This window comes from Arachis stenosperma, chromosome 3 (genome assembly GCF_014773155.1).
Source record: "Arachis stenosperma cultivar V10309 chromosome 3, arast.V10309.gnm1.PFL2, whole genome shotgun sequence".
In the NCBI taxonomy this organism is placed as follows: domain Eukaryota; kingdom Viridiplantae; phylum Streptophyta; class Magnoliopsida; order Fabales; family Fabaceae; genus Arachis; species Arachis stenosperma.
The window spans coordinates 112346339-112357156 of NC_080379.1; the positions used below are offsets into that span (position 1 = coordinate 112346339).

General features: G+C 38.2%; 1 non-coding gene across 1 annotated transcript; it reads left to right on the top strand.

Moving 5' to 3' along the window:
• The first annotated feature begins 629 nt into the window (after window positions 1–629).
• Window positions 630–736, top strand: LOC130971686 (small nucleolar RNA R71). The gene has a single exon (XR_009082897.1). It is a non-coding gene; the product is annotated as a small nucleolar RNA R71 (small nucleolar RNA).
• Window positions 737–10818: the final 10082 nt, after the last annotated feature.

The following is a 10818-nucleotide window of genomic DNA, read 5'->3' on the forward strand; positions in this document are numbered from 1 at the left end:
TTGGATGAAGACAGTAGGAAAGCAAAGAGACGGAAGGGAAGGCATCTTCATATGCTTGTCTGAAGCTCTTACACCAATGATATACATAAGTATCTCTATCTTTATCTTTATGTTATTTTCGTTCATCACCCATACCCATTTGAGTCTGCCTGACTGAGATTTACAAGGTGACCATAGCTTGCTTCATACCACCAATCTCCGTGGGATCGACCCTTACTCACGTAAGGTATTACTTGGACGACCCAGTGCACTTGCTGGTTAGTTGTGCGAAGTTGTAGTGATCACAATTTCGTGCACCACCTATATTCACTCCTTCTTGAGTTGGTGATGAAGTGATGGCTGCTGCAACTTAGTTTTCCTCCACCTTTTTGGTGAGATCTGCTAGCTGCTTGGTGATCATCTTATTTTGAGCTAGCAATGCATCCATGTGGTTCAGCACCATTACTCTTCGAGTGTTACTTCTTTCAGAGGCATAGAAGTAGGCATTCTCAGCTACTGTTTCAATGACATCTATGGCTTCTTCAATGGTTTTCTTCTTGTTTAGAGAGCCCCCTGATGAATGATCTACAGCCTTCTTTAACTCATAGGAAAGACCTTCATAGAAAATGTGAAGTTGAACCCATTCATTGAACATATCTGGTGGGCATCATCTTGTTAAGTCCTTGAACCTCTCCCATGCCTCATAGAGATTCTTACCATCTTGTTGTCTGAAAGTCTGCACCTTAGCTCTCAGCCTGTTAATTCTTTGAGGAGGGTAGAATCTTGCCAAAAATTTGTTCACTACATCTTCCCAATTTGTTAAGCTCCCCTTTGGAAAGGATTCGAGCCACTTGGATGCCTTGTCCCTGAGTGAAAAAGGGAACAACAGCAGCCAATAGACATCCGGGTGGACTCCATTAGACTTCACAGTGTCACAAATTCTCAAGAAGGTGGTTAGATGTTGATTCAGGTCTTCTTGAGCACTTTCTCCAAATGAGCAGTTATTCTGAACAAAGGTGATGAGCTGGGGTTTTAGTTCAAAATTGTTAGCATGTATGGTGGGCTTCTGGATGCTACTTCCACAGTTTTCTAGATTTGGATTGATGTAGGAACCTAAAACTCTCCTTTCTTGCCCAGCATGATTTGCAGGGCCTTCTCTAGCATGGTTGTGAGCTTCTTCTTCATGATTGTTTTCCAAGTTCTCTTCCATATTGGGTTCAAAGTATTCTTCCTCTTCCTCAGCACCAACAACTCCTTTCCCTCTTGCTTCCCTGCTTAATCTCCAGAGGGTTCTCTCAGGTTCTAAATCAAAGGAAGTTGAGGTCCCCCCTCTTCTCCCTATCATACAACTAACAAAAAACACGCAGCAAGAAATAAAATGAAGAGGTTATTCTTGTTAGAGTGATTGTTAGTGTGAGTGATGCAAATTATCAAACAGTTAGTGGGTTAGTAGCAGAATTGTAAATAATAACAAAGAAAGAAAGAAAAACAGACAGGGTATAGAGGATGAGGAAGAAGTTAAATAAAGTGAAAATAAATGACTGAATAAAGTAAACAAACAAGGGAAAATGCCCAATCTAGTGAGCTTCCAACTTAATCATTGTTGATACAAAATCAATCTCCGACAACGGCGCCATAAACCTGATGCATGAAAACTTGTCTCTCAACAAATTTCCCTTCGGCAAGTATACCAAATTTGTCGTCAAGTAAAAACTCACAATAGAGTGAGGTCGAATCCCACAGGGATTGATTGGTCAAGCAACTTTAGTTGGAAGAGTATGCTAGTTGAGCTAAACAGAGTGTAGTTTGAGAATTGCAAAAAATTAAATGGCGAAAAAGTAAATAGCAGAAAATAAAGTGCAGAATCTTAAATGGGAATTTGGGGTAATGAGCATGAAAATAAATGACAGAAAATAAAGAGAACGGGTAAGATCATAAATGGGGAATTCATTGGGCTCAGGAGATGTTGTATTCTCCAGATCAAGTTCATTTTCATCTCTTCCTCAATCAATGCATCTATTGATCTCCTTGGCAATCTTAGGTGATTAGATTCCAATTCCGTGATAATCCAATCTCTCTAAGCTTGAACAATTGCCCAATTCCATGATTTAATTGCTCATGGGAAAAGATGAAGTATGGTCACTGATTATACCACATGTATTTCCAAATCAAAGTGTTGGGAGGATTACATATCACTATATCCGCCCAGACCCCAATTTGGTCTAACATGAGAAAGCAATTCTAGCATGATCTCCTCATCCCTTTTCCATGGCTCAGAGGAGATCCAATTATGGAGAGTTTCTTTTCTAAGACAACTAACCAATTGAATTAAGATCGAAAGCTTTCTAGTAAATCAAAAGAGAAGAAAGAAGAAGATAATGAAAACTATAATTGATCCATCTAAGTACAACAGAGCTCCCTAACCCAATGAAAGGGGTTTAGTTATTCATAGCTCTAGAAAAGGAAAATGGCAGAAATAAATACATCCTAGCTAAAAGTGCAGAAAAGTAAATATCTAGAGAGTAGTTCTCCAAAGTGCCAAGGTTCTCTATAGTTCAAAACTACTCCTATATATACTACTCCTCTTGATCCTCTAGTGAATTCTTCAAGTCTTGGATGTGGGCTTTGGATCTTGAGTTGAAGCAGTTCCAATCTTTAGTGGGCCCAGCTTGCAGAGAAGTATGAATTAGGCATGGGCGTTAGTGAAGTTAACGTTAAGTGACATTGTGGGTTTGATAACGTTAATGGCAATCACAATTTCACTAATGTTCCAACCCCATATAGCCTACGTTAACTCCAAAGTTAGTGGCACTAATGTGACCGCTAACGTTGCCTTGTAAATCTTCGCTAGCGTTATTGGGACTCACCTTTCCCAATAACGTTGGCTTATAACCCTTTGCAAGAGTTATTGGGACTCACCTTTCCCATTAACATTGCCTTATGCCCTTTGTCCCTACGTTAGAGTTCACGTTAGTGTAACTGACGTGGCTCTTAACGTGGCTATGCCTCACCTTCGAGAGTGTTAGTGACACTTACCTTTGTCACTAACGCTCAAAGTGCCCCTACTCTCCACGTTAGAGCTCACGTTAACTAAGTTAACGTGGCCACTAACGTGGTAGTAATGCCATCTTCCAACGTTAGTGACAAAGGTGAGTGTCACTAATGTTAGCTCATCAATCTCAGCTCTACGTTAACTTTCACGTTAGTGGTCTTAACGTGACTACTAACGTGGGCAATGCTAGTTGATCCAACGTTAGTGACAAAGGTGAGTGTCACTAACGTTGGCATTGTTCCTCTCTTCTACGTTAGAGTTCACATTAACTAAGTTAACATGACTCTTAACGTGGCTCATTGCCAAATCATGGAACGTTAGTGATGTTCACGTTTACCACTAACGTTGGAGCTTTCTTTTCTCTCCACGTTAACTACCACGTTAACTTAGTTAACGTGGCAATTAACGTGAGCTTATGATGGCTTTGTGGGCGTTATTGGTGATCACTTTTCTCATTAACGTTGCAAGCTATTTGCCATTCCACGTTAGTGGTCATGTTAACTAGATTAACGTGAGTACTAACGTGATTCTTCCTGGCTTCCTTTGTCCTGAAATCAAGCAAATAAAGTGCATCAAAGCTCTAGCCAAAGTCATGAGATTATGCATCATCAATTTATCATTCAATTCTAGCAAAATCCTCATGAAATCATGTGAAATTCACAATAGTTGCTTGAATCATGGTGTACGTGTATTTTCATCCAAAACTTGCCTTATTCACTAAGAAAATACATGAAACTACCTTAAAACAGTAAAAAAAAGGTTAGTGAAACTGGCCTAGATGCCCTGGCATCATCCAGTATAAATTATTATATATGGTTTGAATGCCCTGGATGTCATCTTTCCAACACCTTTGGAATCAACTCATTTGGACCTCTGTAACTCCAGTTATGCCCATTTGAAGGTGACTAGGTCAGTCTATCATGTAGCCCGACGTGCCACACCCACTTCTGGCATGCCACGCCCCATATGTTATGAAACTGGCGTGCCACGTCTAAAACTGACATGCCACGCCTTCAATGATGCACCAAAATCTCCTCTCTGGCCATTTGAACTGGCGTGTCATGCCCAAGACTCCAAATGGCACTCCTATTGTATGAAAGGGGTTGGCGTGCCACGCCTTCGATAGCAAGTGGCACGCCCAGGTTTTGCAACGCTAAAATAATGACCTTTTTCACCTTTCGTTTTAACGTCTACCCTAAAGTGTGATATATCGTTGGAAATCTCTTGATTTCAGCTTTCCAACGCCACCAAGATCAATTCATTTGGACCTCTACAACTCAAGTTATATTCCTTTGAAGATGAAGAGGTCAGGCTGGTAACTCTGCAGTGACGTGTTTTTCTTCTTGTGTTTTTGGGGTCAATATCTTCCTCAATTCCAGTGTCCATTATAAAGTGTTATATATGATTGGAAAGCTCTGAAATCATCCCATTTGGAGTTGTGTAGCTCAAGATATCTTCATTTGAATGAGAGGAGGTCAGGCTAGCATATGCCCCGGCGTGCCACGCCCATAGTGGGGCTCATAATAACTCTTCTGGACCTTAAGCCTAGCGTGCCACGCCCAAAGCACCAAGTGGCACGCCCTCTTTGAGACTTGTCTTCACAAATTTGGCATGCCATGCCCAGAGCTCCAAGTGGCACGCCCATTGTTAAGAGTTGGTTCAAAAGCTTGGCATGCCACGCCCAGAGCTTCAAGTGGCACGCCCAGCTTCACACGCACAGCTTTTTTTGTTATTTCCTTTTCTTTTTTGTTGCTCTTTTCACCTAAAATTCAGCACAAACCCATTTCAAAGCAATGTACCATAATATATACCATTTGGTTCATGAAATTTCATTGATTCAATGAGATTATGCTCTTTTTATGGTCCTTTTAGATAAGAAAAAGGGGTAAATGATGCAAGTCATCAGTTTTGTTACTATTCATCTCCTCCTTCTTTTGCTTATAATTTGAGCTACGGAGCTCCGATTGAGAAGCCGTTTGCAGCCACGTGAAGCTCTCGCCAAGCTCTTCCTTTCTAACTGATCAAAATTGGTAAGAAACTCTTTTTCTAGCTTTAGTTTTCTACCCTAGCCCAAAATTCAAAAATGGCTTTGGATTTTTTAGTTTCTTTGTGTTTTTGTTATTTAGGTGTAATTTAGCTTGGGTGAGTGATGCGTGAGCATCTTTCTTATCTTTTCCTAGTGAATTTGCATTTGAATTTGTAAGTTTAATCAAGATTTAAGTATTTTTGAGCCACTATAAATGTTACTTTCAGTTATGTGCAAGTTTGTTTATTTTAAGTAGCATTCAGACGGATTTGACAAGCTTTTGTGACAGAAAAAGGAGAAAGTGAATGATGCTATCAACTCTGACCTCCTTGCACTCTAATAGAAGTAACTCGAGCTATGAAGGTCCAATTTATGGGATTTTAATGGCATTGAAAAGCTAACTTCCAGAGCTTTCCAAAGATATATAATAGTATGCACTTCTCTCCCATTTGGTACGGCCAATGTGGCGCCTAACTTGAAAGTTCTCAAGTCAGGTGCCAAAACCACAAAACTCCATAATTCCATTCAGCCAAGGTGGCGCCTAACTTGGAATTTCCCCAGTTAGGCACCATATGAAGGAAAAGCTGCAAGTTCCATTCGGACATGGCAGCCCCTAACTTCACTCTCTTGAAATTAGGCGCCAGTTCAAAGATAAGCCATGGCCCCCACGCAAAATTAGAAGCTGTGCAATGAGATTATTCTAGATTTTGATTAAAACTTTTATTTTAATTACAAATAAGAAAAGATATTATTTAGTTTTAGAAAATATATTTTACAATTATTAGGATTAGATATAAAAGGAAAAGATTCAGCCCTTCGGGCTCTCTTCTCTTTTACGCACCTCATTCCGCACTTTACAGTTTTTCAGAATCATTATTTTCTCTCTGAGCCATGAGCAACTAAACCTCCACTATTAAGGTTAGGAGCTCTGTTTATTTTATGGATTGATACTATTACTCTTCTATTTTAATTATTGTTTTGATTTTAATTTCAAGAATTTGTTTTCGTTCTTCATCTTAAGGATTTGGGTAGATCGAAAGAATAATCCTTATTCTATTTGAGTTCTTGTGAACCTTGGAAAAGCAATTTACTTGAATAACAGCTTGAAAATAATTTCTCCTAAATTCGTAATTATTTGGACTTAACGGGATACATGACATATAATCTTCTTATATTTGGGTAATTAGGGTTTCTATGGCATATAAACTAGAATTGAACTTAACCCTCTAATCGGAATCAAGTGACCAAGGAATTGGCAGTTGATAAAGGTTAGAGGAGACTAAAAAGGTCTTAGGAATTATGGTTTAGTCACATATAGTTTGAATTGAATCTTGCATGATTAAAATAGTTGGTAAGAAATAGAAATCCGGAAGATAAACAACTCCAAAACCTTAACTGTTTTCTCATATATATTTCACAACCATTTACTACTTGCTTTCTAATTCTCTGAATTTACTGTTTAATGTTATTAAACTCTCAAACACCATTTTCTGTTTGTCTGACTAAGTAAATCACTCAACCATTGTTGCTTAATCCATCAATCCTCGTAGAATCGACCCTCACTCACCTGAGGAATTACTTGGTACGACCCGATGCACTTGCCGGTTAGTTTGTGGGTTATAAATTCCGTACCAACTATTTGGTGCCGTTGCCGGGGCTTGATGATAATTGACAACTACTCGTTATTTGATTGCTTAGATTAGATAATTTTTCCTTTAATTAGTTTCTTTTAACATTATTAATTTTTATTTTCTATTTCTTTTTGTTCCTTTAATTCTTTTTCCTTTTTTCGTTAGTATTCCCCCTGCCCCTGTCTTCGTTTCATTTTTTATTTCTTTAACTTCAATTGTGATTGTTTCCAACTTTCTTTTGTTTCTTTTTTTTATTTTAGTTCATTTTCCTTTTTCCTTCTTTATTTTCTTTTATTATTTTTATTTTTCTTATTTTATTAGTCTTATTTAAATTTTAGCTTTAATTTTTGAATTTTTGCTCAACTATTTCTTTTTAATTTATGAAATTTAGTTCGGTGTCTCCTAGTTTTTTTATTTAATTTTTTTATTTTATTTATTTCTCTTAAATTTTCCAAAAAAATAAATAAATAATTTTTTCGTCCCAATTGTTGTTTAGTGACTTTTGAATTTTTCTGCTTTTGCTATTCAGTTTATTTCATCTTATTTCTTTTTACGTAGGTTACCTCACTGGAAATTCTCTTCACTATGATGTAGAGATTTCCACCTTTTCTTGTCTTCTGTTTGTTTATGAGCAGGAACAGGAACAAGGAATCTCTGCTAGATTTTGATCTTGAACCTGAAAGGAATTTGAGGCGACACTTACAACAAGCTAGACTTTACAAAGCTAGTGAAAATCTTAGTGAGACTTTGGAAAAAGAAGCTGAAGAGTTCACCATGGATGCCAATAATTCTGTCAATGCTAATGTGGTCAATTAGAATGAGAATGAACAACCTAGAAAGATGCTTAGCTCATACACTGCTCCCAATCTTAATTTCAATGGGAATAGTATTGTCGTGCCTCCTATAGCTGCAAACAACTTTGAGTTGAAGCCTCAGTTAGTCACTTTGGTGCAGTAAAACTGTCAGTATCATGAACTCTCGCAGGAAGATCTAAATCAATTCATCTCTAACTTCCTGCAGATTTATGACACTGTGAAATCAAATGGAGTGAATCCTGAGGTTTACAAGCTCATGTTCTTTCCATTTTCTGTGAGGGATAGAGCAAAGCAGTGGCTTGATTCTCAGCTCAAGCAGAGCCTGGATACTTGGGACAAGGTAGTCAATGGATTTCTGTCTAAATTCTTTCCACCACAGAAGCTGACTAAGCTAAGGGTGGATGTTTAAACCTTCAAGAAGAGAGATGGTGAGTCCCTCTACGAAGCCTGGGAAAGGTACAAGCTGATGATTAGGAGGTACCCTACTGACATATTTTCTGAATGGACCAAGCTGGAGATCTTTTACGATGGCCTCTTTGAAATGGCTAAAATATGTTTAGACAACTCTGCAGGTAGTTCATTGCACATGAAGAAGACGCCTGAAGAAGCTGCTGAGCTTATTAAGATGGTTGTCAACAACCAATATCTTTACTCTTCTGATAGGAATCCTATGAATTCTGGGGCTCCCCAAAAGAAAGGAGTCTTAGAAGTGGATACCTTGGATGCTATTCTTGCTCAGAACAAAGTCATGTCTCAACAGATCAATATGCTTACTTAGCACTTGAGTGGGATGCAGGTTTCAGCTGTTAGTGCTCAAAATGCCCCTCAATAGACTCCATATGACATGAATGGTGGCATCACTCAATGTGAGAATTATAAATATGCTCAATTTTATCCTGAACATGTCAACTTTATGGGGAATGCTCCTAGAAACTCCAACAATGATCCATATGCCAAGGCCTTTAATCAGGGATGGAGAAATCACCCAAATTTCGGATGGAGAGAGCAACCTTAGAGGCCACAGAATTTTAATAATTCTCAGAGTGGTTTTAATTAGAATAATTTCAATAACTGCCAGTTTCAGTCATCTCAGCCTCAGCAAGCAACTTCTCAGCCTCAGAAGACCACTGACTTGGAATCGCTAGTTGCAAGTTTTGTACAGGAAACCAGAGCATCACTCAAGAACTTAGAGGTTCATATGCGTCAAATAGCCACAAAAGTTGTTGAAATTGATCAGAGGACCACCAAGGAGGAAGTTTCCAAAAAGAAGAAAGTACCCAAAGGATGGAGGAACAAAAAGATTTCCACTGAAGACTTCTCTCAAGGAATGAAGGTGGTATTCACTGCAAGCCCAATCCTACCTCATACAGTGAATAGGATCCTGCCTCTTGAGCATGTAGAGTTAATCCATGAGAGTTCAGGAAAAATATTCATAGTGAAGGGTGAAGAGCTAAGCCCCTATGATCACCCTCCTCCTTAGTGGAGCAGACCGTTAAGATAGTGACGGTAAAGAAGCGCTTATTGGGAGGCAACCCAATAATCAATATCCTTACATTTTTTGTTTATTTTGAATTTATTTAGTATGAGTTTCTACAATTTTTCCTTTGTTTGATGTGTATTTTGATCATGCAGAGTATTTAGAAAAAATCAGGTGCAATCAGACGGAGTTTCAGACACCCAAGAGGAGCTAGAGTCGGACTAGGTGGCACTTAAGTTCACTTTCTGAAGTTAGGCGCCACATGAAGGCCAATTTGGGAGGAGCACTCGGGAGGCTTGGCACCTAACTTCACTTTCTTGAAGTTAGGCGCCACATGATGCGTACATGGAGAATTTACCACTGCTAGGTCCGCACCTAACTTCACTTTTCTAAAGTTAGGCGCCACAAAAAAAAAGGAGGTGGTGTTTAACTTGGGTTGCACCATGTTAAGCGCGAGGGAGGCTTATGCATTCGGGGAGGTCCACGCCTAACTCCATTTCCCCCAAGTTAGGCGCCAACTTTCATACCTTACCTCAGATCAAACAAAACAACATCCTACATTCTTGCACCGAATCACATGAGATTCGGTCCCCACTCCCTTCCAAAACTATCATTCATTACCCAAATATTATTCCCCATTCCCAAACCCCTTTGAGTTATGACCAACCCCCCAAACCTGTGATCCCTTCCTGACCCTCTGACCCCCCTTTTATATATATATATATATATATATATATATATATTATAAACTCTGAAAAAATTAAAATAAACTAAAATAAATAAATAAATAAATAACTATATATAAAAGGAATAAGTTTTAATTTTTATCTTTCTTGCCCTTTTATCGTTCCCGGCTTCTTTTGCATTAATATTTGTTTTTACTCCTCCATACGTTTTTTATGTCCCCCTTTTTCAGTTTTTCTTTGCTCGAGGACTAGCAAACTTTTAAGTTTGGTGTTGTAGAGCACGCTTTACGTTTACTTTATCATTAGTGTAACACCCTAATTACCCTAAGCCTTACCTCACGTCATAAAGTAAAGGTTAATCAAAGGTTACGACAATTCTAAAGTTAGTACATATATATATATATATATATATATATATATATATATATATATATATAGAAAGAAATAATGATTCTAGAAGCACGATGAAGAATTAAGCACAAAAATAGAGTTTGAAAAGCGCAAAATGTTCACACAAAGCTACAACTTAAGGCACAAGATATACATACAGGTATTAATACATATATAGATATATAAGAGCATAATAGTATAAAGATCTAGCCATAGCTCGTGGAGTTTAAGCCGGCTAGTTATATACAAACAATACAGAGTTGTTGAAAATAAAACAGCTTATACAATATTTCTCTCAAGGTAAGCCTCTAAGGCATAGATAACTACAAAAGTGAGAAAGCTAATCAAAATAAATAAAGAGACTTCAAAACATAACCAGGATCCTCCGCTCTGTCACCATCAAAGCAACTCATCGAGGTAGGTTGCGACCTGCATCTGAAAAATAACAACAGAGTATGGAATGAGAACTGGAGGTTCACAGTATGGTAACAGTGCCTAGTGATGTAAGATATAGGACTCCTGGATGCCAGAGGCAATCCTAGAGCTTCATATCCATCATGAGATTCAGACTTAAAACATAAGTACATTTAAAACCATAAAGAAAATAAGGGGATCTAACTTAGTAGATTTCTAATCTAACAATTCTCCGCTGTCCCACAACCTTCGTCTGCCTAACTGCCATGCGATCTCATCGCCACTGCCTTTTGAACCTCCTCAATCCTAGTAGAAAACACAAATAATAGAAATGCAAGTAAAGCACAA